The sequence below is a fragment of the Lepisosteus oculatus genome, chromosome 15 (genome assembly GCF_040954835.1).
Source record: "Lepisosteus oculatus isolate fLepOcu1 chromosome 15, fLepOcu1.hap2, whole genome shotgun sequence".
Taxonomy (NCBI): domain Eukaryota; kingdom Metazoa; phylum Chordata; class Actinopteri; order Semionotiformes; family Lepisosteidae; genus Lepisosteus; species Lepisosteus oculatus.
The window spans coordinates 18,805,849-18,821,682 of record NC_090710.1 but is presented as its reverse complement, the minus strand read 5'-3'; positions in this window follow the sequence as shown (position 1 = coordinate 18,821,682).

Here is a 15,834-nt window from a genome sequence, read left to right as displayed (position 1 = left end):
TAAGCTGAAGTCGATGAATAGTCATCTTACGGATGTGTTCTTTTTATCCAGATGGGATAGGGCAGTATGTATGGCAATGGAGATTGTGTCATCTGTGGATCTGTTGGGCCGGTAGGCGAATTAGTATGGGTCCAGTGTGTTCAGAATGGTGTCCTTAATGTGCTTCATGACCAGCCTCTCAAAGCACTTCATGATGACAGGTGTTAGTGCCACCGGTCGGTAGTCATAAAGACATGTCACTGTGGTTTTCTTCGGTATTTGGATGATGGTGGTTGTCTTGAAGTAGGTGGGGACTACGGCTTGGCCCGGAGACATGTTGAAAATGTCTGTGAATACACCCACCACTTGATTGGCGCAGGCTCTGAGGACGCAACTGGGAATGCTGTCAGGTCCTGCAGCCTTGTGTGTGTTCGCTTTTACCAGAGATCTCCTCACCTCATCTGCAGACAGTGAGAGCACCTGGTCAGCTGCGGAGGGTGTAGCTCTGTTGACTAGTTCTGTGTTGGTGGCTTCAAACGAGCATTGAAGGTGTTGAGCTCGTTAGGCAGGGAGGCATCATGGGCAGATGCACAGATGTTCTTCCTCTTGTAGTCTGTGAGGGCCTGTATACCTTTCCACATGCGCCTTGGGTGATTAGTGGTGAGGTGTTCCTCTAATTCCTTTTTGAGTAATATATTGAGTAAATGAAATACTGTATTTTAGTGACACAAATGACTCATTTATTACACTGACAGTGTTTTTTGATGTCTTCTGTTCTTCTTTTCCGTTTATCCTCCAATAAAAAACTTCAATAGGACCATGACACTTAAATGACACACAAAATGCTTACCTTTGGAACAGAAGTATAAATGCAATACAGAATTCCTTTTTTGTTATATTTCAATAATTGCTTCACAATTATTTATTTTTTAAATGGAATTATAGCTCCTTCACCAGAAGTCACTCATATTATTACAGATTATAATATTGAATAGTAAATTGAAGTTTAAAATCTTATGGTTCCAATTTGTAATTGATACAGTTAGTTTATTTTGAATTCCATTCATGGTTTGTATAATTAACAATCTGTATCTTTACAATTTATTTATGACTGTACAATTTTATCACCCTCTAGCAATCTACACTTTTTCCCCCTGTTGTACTACAGTCCTTTATTGCTGTTACAGAGATAATTAAGTCACGACTTCATACACATCACGACACTACAGAGCATGTTTTCTTGGCCTACAGGAACGACTGATTGAAATGGATGCATTTTTGGATATTCGTGCATTGGTATATACAGCAGATGAATAGCTCTGGATAGCAATTGACAATGGAAGTAATACCAACCAAAGAGGATTTACTTTAGCACATTAGTAATGTACTAAATTACTAATTGCATTTACTAACTGCCATCCTGATGGGGAAGCTCAAAGTCCCCTTATGGGGACTTTAGAATAAAATAGTTCAGGGCAGACAAGAAGCATGCCAATGGTGAAGTTTATCTACAAGTCCTCTTTTTCAGCTAGTATGTTAATTTCTATGGGAAGGAATGGTAGGGAGAAAAGCCCAGACAATTTGTTATCTGCACCTTCTTTCAAATTCAATTTTTATTAAAGTATACAGTACATCCACCAAAACTCCACTTTTATGACACACTAAGGCTTTGTGTTCTAAAGGACAGTGATATTCTTAATACATATTTTAGAATTCCTAGTATTTTCACATTAACTCAGCTACTGCATGTAGAGCAGAGTGGACAGATAGGGACAGTATAAATGGGGGGTTTGAGCAGACAGAGGGCGGCGACGCAACAGTCAAAGAAATGCTTTCCTCACATTCTTACCAGCAAATCAGGGAACTTGCTGCACCAGGGAATGTCAGATCCTTATTTAAGCGTTGACTGAATAGCCAGAGACCCTCACGGTCGCCCTCAGCTCCTCACAGGAGCTGCGATGGGTTGCTGTCTGGCTTAGGGAGAGGTCTCATCCTGTCCCTGTGCTCCTGGGATGGGCTTTGGGCACCTCTCACCTGGAATAAGCAGCTTTCTGGTCATGGATAGATGGAAGACCAGGGAGAAAATATGGCTTGTAATTCGAATGTTAAACAAGGTACACCGTTTGTAAATACACCTTATAATCTGACTAAAGTAATGAACTCTTACTGCTTACATTTTAAACACTAATTCACAGATTCATGCAGCAGTACAAATAACAAGAAGTCGATACAGAAGTCGGTCCATACAATTAACTAACTGTAAACGGTGCTTTTCAAATGATTTTCCTTCACTGCGCATTGGCATCTGTCTGTCTGCAGAAGACAATGGGAATGCAATAACCATTGGAAAGACTTCCTGGAGTTTCTGAAGAGGCTTCTCACATTGAAGAACTTGTTGTTGAGACTGGGTGGTGTTTGCTTAAGCTTTTGTTTTCTGCTCATTTATTACACAAACACTGTAAATGTTCATATCCTCATATCTGGGTTAGTTGTCCTGAGCTGTATTTCAGATACACCTTTTCCTGTATTTGTTTTGTTTGTATTTTCTATACCAGGATGGTGAAATTGATGTTTCGAGCTACTCCAGTCTAGAAAAATACATAATTATACTATGAATTTCCTTTCTTTTTAATCTGATTACCTTGTTTGCTCCCTTTTTTTAATGGGGTGGAGGTAGAAGGTGCTCAGGGTCAGAGTAAACCTTCTTGTTTATCCTTTTCCAGTGATTTTAGTCCACCTCCATTTTCACCCTACAGGATTCTAAAACCAAAACATCTCTTTTAGAAACAGTGATATGGAAACACAAGTTATATTTATCAAATAGCATTGTTCTCATGATATACAACCGGAATTCTTTTTTTAAATGTATATCGCTGATAGTAATTTGAAGAATATTTTTTTTCCAAATATAGGAACAAATCTGAATTCCTGTACCAGGCAGACTATCTAGGCACAGGAAATGAAAGCCAGCAAATCTTTTCACAAATAAACAGGATGTCTTGCATAGTGCTGAAATGGCAGTGGCAGCATTTTCACAAAGACCCAGAAAAAATAGGCAAATTAAAATTATTGTAGCCTCTGATCCATTCTGGTTCTTGAAGGCCACCCAACAGATTTTCTAGGTGACTTTAAAATACTAACAGTTTGGTATAAGGGTTTAATTGTGTTAGTTAGGCAAATAATTCATTACACTGCATAATGTAAAGCTCGGGTGAAAAAAAAATCCCAGAAGACAGTCTTCTCAACTGTGTTTGCACTTGGTGTATTCTCAGTTTTCTTTTTGCTCTCATTTGAACTGATCTTTACTTGTTAGATAACTTTCCTCATTACTGCCTCACTCTTAATGGATATCAAGTCTTAACTCTAATATGGCAATAGTCACATGGTGATACTTATTCCAGTTTACACTCAGTTGTGGGTAGTATAGGATACCCACAAGCCTAGTGTGGGTCCCAAACCAATCCCAAAAGACTAATGGAGCAGTTTATATTCTTAGGTCATAGCAGTTTACTTTAGCCAGTCTTACTGGGGCGAAAGAGTGCTGCCAAGGATCAGGTTTGGCCAGCTGACCTAGGACTGACCTGGAGGAGTGGGACATGGCTTGGCAAGGTAGGAGTGTACCTTCTCCCCACAGCTGAGTGAGAGGAGTCATGATGAAATAGGTTGAGTCCTGAGTTCTCCCTGTGCCTTTACATCAGTAGACAGATGTGTGGTCTCAGAGACAATGTGCAAGAGAGTGATGAACTGCTGCAGCTGCTGTGTCAGGGTTGCAAGTTTTGGTTACAGAGAGGCATCCCTGACCAAACTTCAGTGCCTAATTCATGTTGCCCAATGTTGCCCAACTGTAGTCTTCACTAATAACTAGTTATTACAATTATTCATGACCCATGACTCCAGGTCACTTACAGTAATATCCTTCTTTTTCTGGATGAACAGTACACACAGATCTTGATACTGTTAGTTTTGGTATACTGATTTATCACATGGAAAATTATTTCAGGTTCCACCTTTCATTGGTTTGGCTCATATTTTTCTACCAGGAGCCAAGTCAGAAATCTTGGCTGCTGTAAATCTTATGTTGTCCCACTTGCTCAGTGTATTCCACAAGGATGGGACCTTTACTATTTAGTATTTACATGTTGCCTCTTTATGAGTGAAATAACCATCATGCACTTGAATTTCACTTCTCTGCTGATGACACTCAGACCAAATCAGACACTAGTGTTGCATTTTTGTCTGGATGCGATATGACTGAGGTTATACTCAGTGACCCCCTAATGTCCACTTCATAAGGTTGGTGATTGCAGTATCACAAAATAACATTAGAAAGCTTACAATTGAAAGGAGACCCTTCTAGCTCATTTAATCATTAATTCTAATTGATTTACACACCTTATCCCACCAAGTGAGGTTTGTTCCTCACTGCCTTACATGAAGACCTGTCTCATGTTCTTGACCGTAGATGCACTTCAGTATAGGGTCCAATAGGCTGTGTTTTGGTTTGTGGCTCATTGTAGATCCAGAAGAAATCTATCAGAGCCTTTAAGGAATTGGATCAGGTCACTACATGGTCTTTTCTGTTCAAATGTAAAAAGATCCACTTCCAGTATAGCAACGTGTGGTGTGATGAAATGGGTAAGGGGCACTTTCGGCTTCTCCTATTTTGAGATGGATTTAGCTCACAAATAAAGGAGTTTTGATTTTAACAAGAACTACCCCTTGATAATATTAGTCCAATGTCAGGGGATTCTAACAGACTCTTCTGATATTTATGATAGAACAACTGAAAACCTGACAGAAAGCCTTGTGACAGCAGGGTATGTTTCATACACTACATATAAGAATGTCAACAAATGTACTGTATGGCAGACACCCGGTGGTGTACACTCTTTGCTTCAGTAGCTGCTGGCTTGTGCACACATCCTGCCAGTGTAGCAGTTTTTCCACATGAATGAAAACGAATCCAGAGACTAGCTGAGCCAAATTCAGAACACAATTGCCACAATGTCGCCTGAAGATTCTGTTTCTGAATATGGCCCATCATTGTTTGAGCCAAAAGGATGATTTAAAAGAAAAACCTTGCATACAAAAGCAAGACTCCTCAGTCTCAGGTGCTCCTGGTCAGCTTAACCAGTAATGGCGCTCGCGTTGAGCACAAGTTGTACTGTGTGGTCTGGACAGCCGGGAGTTTAAGCGTGTGTAAATTCACCAGCTGTAAGTGACTGCAGTGACATGAGAGAGAGAGAGAATGCACCGACTCTCCTGTCAGGCGTTGTGCCACTTGTAGGTCTGAAGGGTGAACCCTTCCTTAATCTTTTCCGTGCCGTGAGCCAAGACATATATTGGCAATTCCAAATTAGGTGGGCGTGAAATGACTAAATGAAAAGCAAATATTATTTCAAACAGTCACAATTTGATCTCCAAGTCAAAAGAGCGACTTGTGTCAGCTGAAAAAAAAACCCAAAGGTAGCCTCTGAAGAACAGAAAGTCAGCATCACATGAGTTGTAATTTGGAATTGGCTGCTGGTATATGGGCAGAAAGATGAAATAGTTTGCAAGTTACCCTTTAAGAAACAAAGCATTTTTAAGTTACAGTATGTTTTTGATTCTCTTTTGGTTTGCTCTACATCTGACAAAGGAGATCAAACACAATTTTATTTCCTCATATGAAGGTTTTTTTCTGGAGGCACTGCATACTGAGTATTGACATTTAAGCTAGAGAACCTAACTGTTTTAAAAAAAAGGACCAACAACCTTGACTGGCTTGGCTGCCATTGTCCTGGACTAACTTGTTACATCTGGATACCAAGCTGATTCATGTGTGGTAAGATCTATATCACCCTCCATGGGGCTTCTGAGAGCCCTCTGTCTTCTGGTTGTCTTTCAACTTTAACAGTCTCTTACAGTAGTTACTTGAAAACTTAATTAAGCTTCCAATCTGATGGCCAGCCTTTTCCAATTTCTTTTGATCTTTAATCCAGTTAATGATTTTTGAACTACCTAAAAAAAATACACAAGCATTAAGAAATCAGGACCTTTTCAGGAGCTGCAAATAATTGAAAAGATTCAAATGTATTTAATTGTCAATTGAGTAATTCAGTGCAGTTGGAAGAAAAAGCCCAGGGAAATTTAGATCCACAAAGAGCTGGCAACAATGGAAGGGAGAAGGAGATGAGACATGCATGAGGCCTAGCAATAACACAGCATTGCAAAGGGATCATTTCCACACCAGTGCAGTGAAACAGGGGAATTAATTCTCATCAAAGTCACTTATGTATGGCACCTCAGTACCCACAATGCAACATGTTTAAGATCGCAATCTAATTATTTTCAGCATGTTAGCCTTGTTTTACTTAAAGCTTGGTTTATAAGATCACACCAAATTATCTACAAAATATCTGTTGAAGATAACTTCCTTATCAAATCTGTTTAAATTGTATGTACAGTGTTTTTACTGCAGAAATGAAAACTCACTGGATATTTTTTAAGAGAAAGAAAGACTAAATGAATTAGACTTATTTAGAACTAATTTAAGCAGAAAAGACAGTAGAAGAGTCACTGGGTATTCTGGTTTCTATTCAAACTGATCTCATTACCAATGTCCTGGGCAAATTTAACACCTCCTTCAAAGATCTCAAAATAATTCTAAATCCTTGAATAATTCCTTGAATCAATGTGGATCATTTAAAGTATCCAATGCAAAATGCCTTGCACAATCTTAAATATATGGATCAGTCAATTAAGTAATTCAAGCCATTAATAAAGACAAAGGCATCATAATCTTCATGTGGTGGAGATTGAGACTCCAGGGTTGAAAGAAAAAAAATATTTCTAAATATCACAATCCTTTCTCATGTCACTCTACCAGAAGGGTGGATTCATACTACCACTCTGGATTCAGAGCCATAGTCAGCAAACCAAAACCTCTGCCAAGCTCTTCGCATCCCCCACTACACTCAGCTCTGTCAGGAGTGCCAGGCTAAAAACAGGGAAACTATTTTATCAGGTAGCTCATAAGGCAAGGGAAGATGAGATAAGAATGTGTTAAGAGTCAGGGAGGTGCCGTTGACAAGAAAGAGGACTACAGCCACACTTTTAGAAATCATGTGGCTGGCCTTCTGCAGATTAAAAGGCACACATCTTTACAGTGGAAGAAAAGGTCAAGCACTTTCTGCACAGATGTTACGAATACCCCTTTTAATAAACCATTCATCACACAGCTGGTCTTATTTTTCTGCTGCCAAGCGAGGCCTTGCAATATTATGGTTGTGTGTGAAGTAAAAGATACTGAGCTCTGCGGTTTTATGATGAACAGCTTTGATATAAGGGATACACAAGCACACCCGTGCATCCACATCACATGGGACTTTCTGCAGATGATGAAGACAGAAAAAATCTTTGTTAGATGTTTGAGAAAATACTGCAGGGAAATGTCATGGTTCTGCAAATTGTAAAATTCATCTAGTTTTGGAGCTTTTTAAAAGAAAATTCCCACAGCCAGAGATTAAAGTCTCACTGAAAACATTACAAGGTCTCCTGGAGTTCTTAGGGACTGCAGTTTCAAGACCAGCATGGAAAGGCCCACTCATCACTGGATGTGTTGGGCCAGGAGGGCCACTCTGGGAAAGCCCATCACAGTTGGCTGAAGATGTAGTCCAGGCTCTAACCATGAGCATCTGGGCTGTAGGGCTCAATCTGCTCAGAGAAGCTGTGCTTTTATGGAGTAATCTGTGAGCCTTGCCCTGTGTTCTGTGCATTTCGAAAATACAAATGTGCTGAAGATTTTGGGAAACCGTGGTTTAAAAGAGGCTGCAATGACACATGCGTAAAGGTTAGACAATTTCAAACTGTTTTCCTCAACAAAATGGAGAACAGATTCGGCCATGCCCTGAATAACTTCAAGCGCAAAACAAAAATGAAGACAGGATCAAACAAAGGAAATAAAACACTTCCAAAAAGTCAATACTGACACCAGGAAGTTCTTCCCTCTGCAGTCATAGGACTATGGTGCCTGCAGTTACTTTTCCATCAGAGTTCACATTAAATATTAAAGATGGACCTGCTTATCAGTCATTAGAGGTCTCTGTCATCCCCTTCTACAGTGCACCATCTTCTGGGTGTGTGAGATAAAGACATTATTTATCCCCGCGGCCACCAAGTCCATCACTCATGGACTCCAACAGGTCTCTAGGTCTCTTCAAATCATCATCACCTCAGGGTTTGTGCAGAATAGTTCAGTGGTCAGGCTCACTTGTACTGTCTTATGTTACTGCCAGTTTAATTTCACTAAATTAGAAAACATGCTACTCTGTGGCACTCACGCACTAGAGATCAGGAGCCACATAAACTGGGGGAAGATAAGGAGGTCAGACAGTGTGATAGCCAGACGTGGCAAGGGTTTGTTCAAATCAATTTAAAAAACACTTCAACTTCTTTATTTTTTTCACATTGGAACTTCATGACACTAAAGTTCTAAAGTTTTGTTTCATGCGACCTGACATCTAACCCTGCATTTCTGTAAACGTGTATTCCTCCGCTTTTAACCATTTTAGCCTTCAAGCACATTTTCTGTCTGTAACTAAAGTTTTATGGGAGTATGAGTATGTCTGGAATGTAACTCCTTAGAAGTGGAGTGGAAGAAAGTGTTCATTCATCCTCTATTTGTGCCAGACACAGAGACCATTTAAAATTTTGCAATACTAATCAAAGACTAAATTTGGTCCAGTTTTACAAGATATTGATCTAAGATGTCACGGCTGTAAGCAAGATACCCTCTGCTCCCCTGTACACGTTTTGGTCCTGTCCAAGGCTGATCCCTCATGGACTTTCACAGTTAAATCTTTCTTTGCAATAGTCAAACTAACCCATTCTGTACCCTCTCTGGTTACAGAACTTGCTGATGCTTTAGAGTTCTCCGGCCAAACTGAGGTCATATTCCTTGACTTTACTGCTAGTCTCTTTCCCAAGTCAATGTTTGCTTAACTGACTTGTTGCTCAGTTTCAATTTGTCTCTTTTATGGTTGCTGTTGTTTCAGATCTTTTTTCTTGTTTCTTCTGAACATTTCCAATCATACAACTTTTACTGTTTACAATAAATTGTCCCACATTGTTGATTGCTGTTATGTATTGTATAATAAATCCATCCATGAGTAAAGTTTAAAAAGAAGTCCTATAACCCTTGTTTGTAACAGTTATGAAGAAAAGAACCCACTTCAGATGACATGAATAAATGTCTTATTTTTGGGTAATGTTGTTTTTCACAGGCAGAAAAGGAGCTGTCAGGTTTTCAAGATCAGAAAATCAAATGATCATTAGCACCCTTTTGGAAGAAATCGATCACCCAGTGACAATCCATGTAAGCATCATGCAAGTTTCACACAGAAGCTCCAGTTCAGAAATGAGCCAGGAAGCCCAGACACCCTTAGGAAATTAAATCTGGAACAAAATCAAAAACAATGTTTGAGTCATGGGATCTTCTGTTGTGAGACACATGTTCTTTTAATAAAACATTTGATTATTCTACTTTGAAAACCACACCAAATTTCTGAAGAATTTTGAGCAAGTTGACAGACGCATATGACTAGTGTACTTTTAACATCACATAAAAATGGTCTGAATGCAGGTCTTTGTATTGCACAGTGCCAACAGCAATTGGGTAATTATTTAAGATTGAATTATGCAGTTATGTCATGTATGATGCTGGTTGCATAATCAGTCGACATACAGGTATCATGAGATAGAAAATAGTTAGAATGTCATTGACCACTTTTTTATTTAATTTTTGGACTCCAGACAAATTAGGGTTGAAAAAATTAGTATTACATTTATTGCAACAGAGCAGGCTTTGAGCAAGTTAAAACAACACAACCCCCACAAAAAGCATTGCAAAAAAAGGAAGAAAACATGGCAAATTAAAATTGCTTCTGTTGATAAGCAGAAAATGCCTCTTTCTGGGCTGACAAGTTTTGCTCTAGCATAGTGACGTTTAGCTCCAGGTTTAGTAATCCCAGTTTCTAAATCAGTGGAGCCTTGTGTACGTCAGGGGGATCTCAGTTGCCATCCAGCTCACTAAGCTAGATTATTTGGCTGCAGTATTTTGTACCAAGAAAGGACATTATACATGGTAGGATTCACCACAGTCTGCGAATCATCACAGAGTCACAGCAGCCTCATAGAACATTTCTAAGTGACATGTACAGTAACTGAGACCCAGTCACACCCAGTGCACATCTTTGACAGTTTCCAGACCTCTCCCCACACTACTGCTGCTCAATCAATGGTTGAGAAGAGCAGGAATTTGGGAACGTCCTGTACCGACATGCTGAGGAAACCGAACTTTTTTAGTCTTTGATAGGACCTGATACACGGACTCAGAGTTCTCCAAGACATCGACAATGCCAAACCCAGACAGACATCTTCATAATCAACAGTAAAACATGAACCAGAAGACACTAAAGAAAACTATGTGGAAGTTCATTTAACAATGAGCACAGGAGAAATTTATTTAATCAAAAGGGTTGTGGGAGTATGGAAACAAGCTACTCAGCCACATTTCTGAAGCCAAAACTAATTAGATTAGTCAATAACCACCATGTGAGTTAGATGGACCAAAAGACCTCCACTCGTTTGAAACTATTTCTTATGTTCTAATTTTATCAGATTTGATTATACCATTTACTGATAGGCTGTGCGAAATGACAACGGGGGGGTGTGAAATTGTCCATCACAAGAAAAGACTACAAGAGCTGGAACAATGTTTAAATATTGTAGAACTTTTCTGAACAATTTTTCTACTTCTACTAGGGAGCAGAAAGAGTAGAATAATTTTCAGCCTTGCAGGCTTAAGCAGAAAACTTCTGTCTTCAGTTGTTGGTGTAAACTTTGTTGTACAGAAACTACAGAATTGTACCGTTAATAACAAATATTGAAGAAAAAGAAAGTTAAGGAAATGTTGAGGTAGACTGTATTTTTGCTGAATGTTTTCCGTGTATATATTTAAGAAAAAAATAGAAACAAAAGTTTGAGGTTTGGTTTTTAGTGGGTTGAAACTGTCAGGAATTCTGCGAGCACTTTCAAATTAATTTCAGCCATTCCAGCCAGTCATTTCAGCCCAGATTCATTCTCTTCAACCTGGTCATCTGAAGACTGTACTGTCTCTGTAGTTTCTGTTTTCTGTCTTGGCTGGGGGCTGTACAGTAAGTCTGGATTCTCCTGATTCTGATCTCCTGATCTGTATGTGACCTGATTCTGGCTTTCAACAGCTTGAATGATACATTTACTGTATATTGTAACTGTGGAGAAACCAGATAAGATCTTATCTCCAAGTAATTGAAGATGAGACTGTACTATTATTAAGGAAGCACAAACAGTTTTAACATCAGTAAAGAGGTCTGTTAAAGCTGTTTAATACAGTGGAAAATAAAATATGTCCACAAAAGACAACTGCACACCAGTGCGCCAAATGCCGAGGTGACAGAGACTTCCAAAGAGAGTGGAGCTGGGGTATAGAGTCAGGGTCACCTTTTGTACAGTGTGCACTGGGGTACAGTGAGAATGGAGCTGGGGTTACCTTTTGTACAGTGTGCACTGGGGTACAGTGAGAGTGAAGCTTGGGTACAGAGCTGGGGTCACCTCTAATACAGAGTGCTCTGGGGTAGGGTGAGAGTGGAGGACACTGAGGTGCATTAATTGGTGACAAATGTTAACCACCTTAATAAATTTCAGGGAAATCCCAAATGTCAAAGAAATGTCAAGGGCTCATTAATTCCTTTTAAAATGGAGTAATAGCAATAAATACAGTATATATAATTTAACTATTCATGTCATTTTCGATAACACAAATTTCCTGGCTCTGGAACTAGATTTTTTACAACTATTTTTACAACCTGTCAGTTTCTATGAGCCAAAACTGTAAATTCAGTAATGCACCCACAAGATCCGCTTTTAATGGTGTTTCACCTACTGAATATTGGAGCAACTCATCAGTGTTTAAGTGCATTTTTGAAATAACAAATTGCTACATTGCTGTAAATTGCAGAATTTGTTGATTGCTTTTACACATTTATATTGTCACTGAGCATTTACATTATGCCTCCATTTTTTGAGGTTTCATTTTAAGATGTAAGAACTGGCACCATGTATCTTATTCACTAAATTATAATGTGAAAAGAAATAGTGTTTGCTAAACTATGGTACACTATTTCATCTTTAACTAACCTCCAAAGTTTATTGACAACAGGTGCATCCTAGTGCTAATGTCAAAAGAATAAATTCAAGACACAGAACAGACACAGTTAAAGTTCAGGTGTTTAATAATATTCATTGTACAGTATGTCTGCAGCTTTAATTGTTAAACTTCAAGTGCTTACTGTGTGTATAACAAGCATTAAAAATAATTATAGCCTCAGAGAATAAAGGGGTATATTATCCAAATAACATTTACTGTAGAAAAGGAGTTCCAAAGTGCCTCCTCTTGTTCTCATTTTGTGTCATCAACAGGATGAAGTGCAGAAGTACTTTCCGAGAGCCATTTTGGTGACCATGATGTCCCATTAGGAATCCTGCATCCTCGATACTCTGAAAACAAGGATGCCAGATCCCCCCTAACGCTAATGGCAAAGAAGCGCTAGAGGTACTGCATACTGCAATAAACAAACAGGAATCTGCACATCCCGACGCAACCTTTATCATCGAGGGTGACTTCAATCAAACAAATCTCAAATCCGTTCTCCCAAAATACCATCAGCATGTCTCCTTCCCAACGAGAGGAGAAAACACTCTGGACCATGTTTACACCAAGATTCAGAACGCTTACACGGCAGTACCCCTCCCCCACTGTGGAAACTCAGACCACAACACTCTGTTTCTCCTCCCGGCATACAAACAGCTGCACAGGCACGTGAAACCAGCACTCCGGACAGTGAAAGTGTGGCCTGAAGGAGCTGAATCGGTCCTGCAGTACTGTTTTGAATGCACTGACTGGAATGTGTTTAAAGAGGCAGCCACACAGGGATCATACACCGACATACAGGAATATGCATCGTCAGTCACTAGCTACATCAGGAAATGTGCTGACGATGTCAAACTCACAAAAGAAATAAGAACCTTTCCTAACCAGAAACCATGGATGAACAGTGAGGTTCGCACCCTAATCAAAGCAAGGGATGCAGCATTCAAATCGGGCAATAAATCAGAACTAAGGTCAGCCAGGATCAATTTTAACAATGGTATTAAAGTGAACACACGCAAGGCTGCAGGACCCGACGGCATACCCAGTCGCGTCCTCAGAGCCTGCGCCAATCAACTGGCGGGTGTATTCACAGACATTTTCAACATGTCTCTGGCCCAAGCCGTAGTCCTTACCTGCTTCAAGACAACCACCATCATCCCAATACCAAAGAAAACCACAGTGACATGTCTTAATGACTACCGACCGGTGGCACTAACACCTGTCATCATGAAGCACATTAAGGACACCATAGCAAACACAGTGGACCCGTACCAGTTTGCCTACCGGTCCAACAGATCCACAGATGACGCAATCTCCATTGCCACACACACGGCCCTATCCCATCTGGACAAAAAGAACACATACACAAGACTACTATTCTTCGACTTCAGCTCAGCTTTTAACATTATCATCCCAGAGAAACTAGTCAAGAAACTCAGTGCACTGGGTCTCAACGCCACCCTCTGCAACTGGATTCAGGACTTTCTGATAGGCAGACCTCAGGCTGTCAGGCTTGGAAACCACACCTCCGGCACACTAACTCTGAACACTGGGGTCCCCCAGGGGTGTGTGCTTAGTCCATTACTTTACTCCCTCTATACTCACGACTGTAAGGCCAAACACAACACCAACTCCATCATCAAGTTTGCTGATGACACCACAGTTGTAAGTCTGATCACAGACAATTATGAGAGGGCCTACAGGGAGGAGGTCATTCTCCTTACAACGTGGTGTGAAGACAATAACCTCTCCCTCAACGTCAGCAAAACCAAGGAGCTGATCGTTGATTTCAGGAAACTCCAAACCGGACATGCCCCTATCCACATCAACGGGACTGAAGTGGAAAGTGTCAGTAACTTTAAATTCCTTGGTGTCCATATCACCGAGGACCTCACATGGTCTCTCAACACCACCTGTCTGATCAAGAAAGCGCAACAGCGCCTGTACTTCCTAGGATGGTTGAAGAAGGCTAAGATATGTCCCCAGATCCTCACTAACTTTTACAGATGCACTACAGAAAGCACACTGACAGGCTGCATCACAGTGTGGTATGGCAACTGCAGTGCTGCTGACCGCAAAGCCCTACAGCAGGTGGTGAAAACTGCCCAGTCCATCACTGGGGTTACCCTCCCATCTATCTAGGACATTTATGACAGACGGTGCTTGAGGAAAGCTCGAAGCATCATCAAAAACCCCACACACCCCAGCTACAGACTTAATGATCTGCTACCATCTGGAAAACGGTACCGGAGCATTCGGGCCTGGACTACCAGACTCAGAGACCCCCCCGCACTATCAAACTGTTAAATTCCCAGCCTCTCTCACTCTCACCTCACCTCTCACCTATGATCTGAACCTCACAGTGCCTTCTTTCTTACCAAAAACCCAAACATACATTGAAAATCTACCTCTACCATACATGTCAAAAACTCACTCCCCATAATTTCTATCCCTTTATTTTATTCTGTTGATGCATATTTTTGCACATAACCTGTTACCTTTTTGTTGTTTTGCACATTGCCTGTTGTTGTTTTTTTGCACATCATCTGTTGTTGTTTTTTGCACACTGCCTGTTGTCTCTGTCTTTCTTTTGCTACACAATTGTATTGTTGTTGTTGTTTTTCTCTTTGTACTACTTATGTCCGAGAGCTAGCTAAATAGCATTTCGTTATACCATATACCACGTATATGAGTGTAATGACAATAAACTTGAAACTTGAACTTGAACAGAGCAAATATCTGCTCAACCATGCCAGAGAACATGAAAAGCCCTTAACAGTGTTATCAGTCACCTTCGAATACCCAGAAGACAATCGTCCTCAACCACGAGGGATACCATGGATGGCCAATCAATTCATTAACCAAAAGCACATATAAATAGCACTATTCACTTTTACAGAACACGTGCAACGAAAAAATGAATAGTTTGTTCTAAACCCTAGTGATTGGTATGTGAGCTCTTGGCTTTATTCAGAGCTTGACATCTCGTTTTCATGCCCCCTCAATGGAGGACTGTAAAACATTGTTTCCAAATATCCTGGAGCACAGCTCATTCATGCTGTCCGGTTGCTCTTTCTCTTCTGTGCCCCTGGGGTCTTGCCCGTAAAGCCTTGTGGATGTTGTTAGAGAGAGTTTGTGAAGGCCGTGGCGTGTGCGGTTGTCCCATCAGCCTCTTCCTGTCCCGGGCTGCTTCTGTCTCTACTGGTTGTGTACTTGGGGCCGTTGTCATGCTGGTAGATGAATCCCTGTCCAATCAGATGCTCTCATGAGGGAGTAGCATGGTGGATCAGAGTGCCCTTGCGGACCATTGTGTGTTACAGGTCTCACAGAAGCATTAACATTAGTTTTTTTGCAGCCAGGTCATTCATAAGATCCACAGGATTATTTCATATCAGACAGAGAATGTACCATGAGGAAACTGACATCACTTTGGAGTGGTTTGTATTTTCTGTTCTTATTGACAGCAGTAGACGTTTCTTCAGCTCTCTTCAGTGGATCACACATGGCCCTGGGAGAAACAGGGAGAAAGTCAGGATGTGACGTTTGTAGCTAAAGCAGTGATTTATTTTCCTCCCAGGTCACCAGTGTGTTCGCCACACTTCTGTTCACCAGTGTGTTCTGGTGTG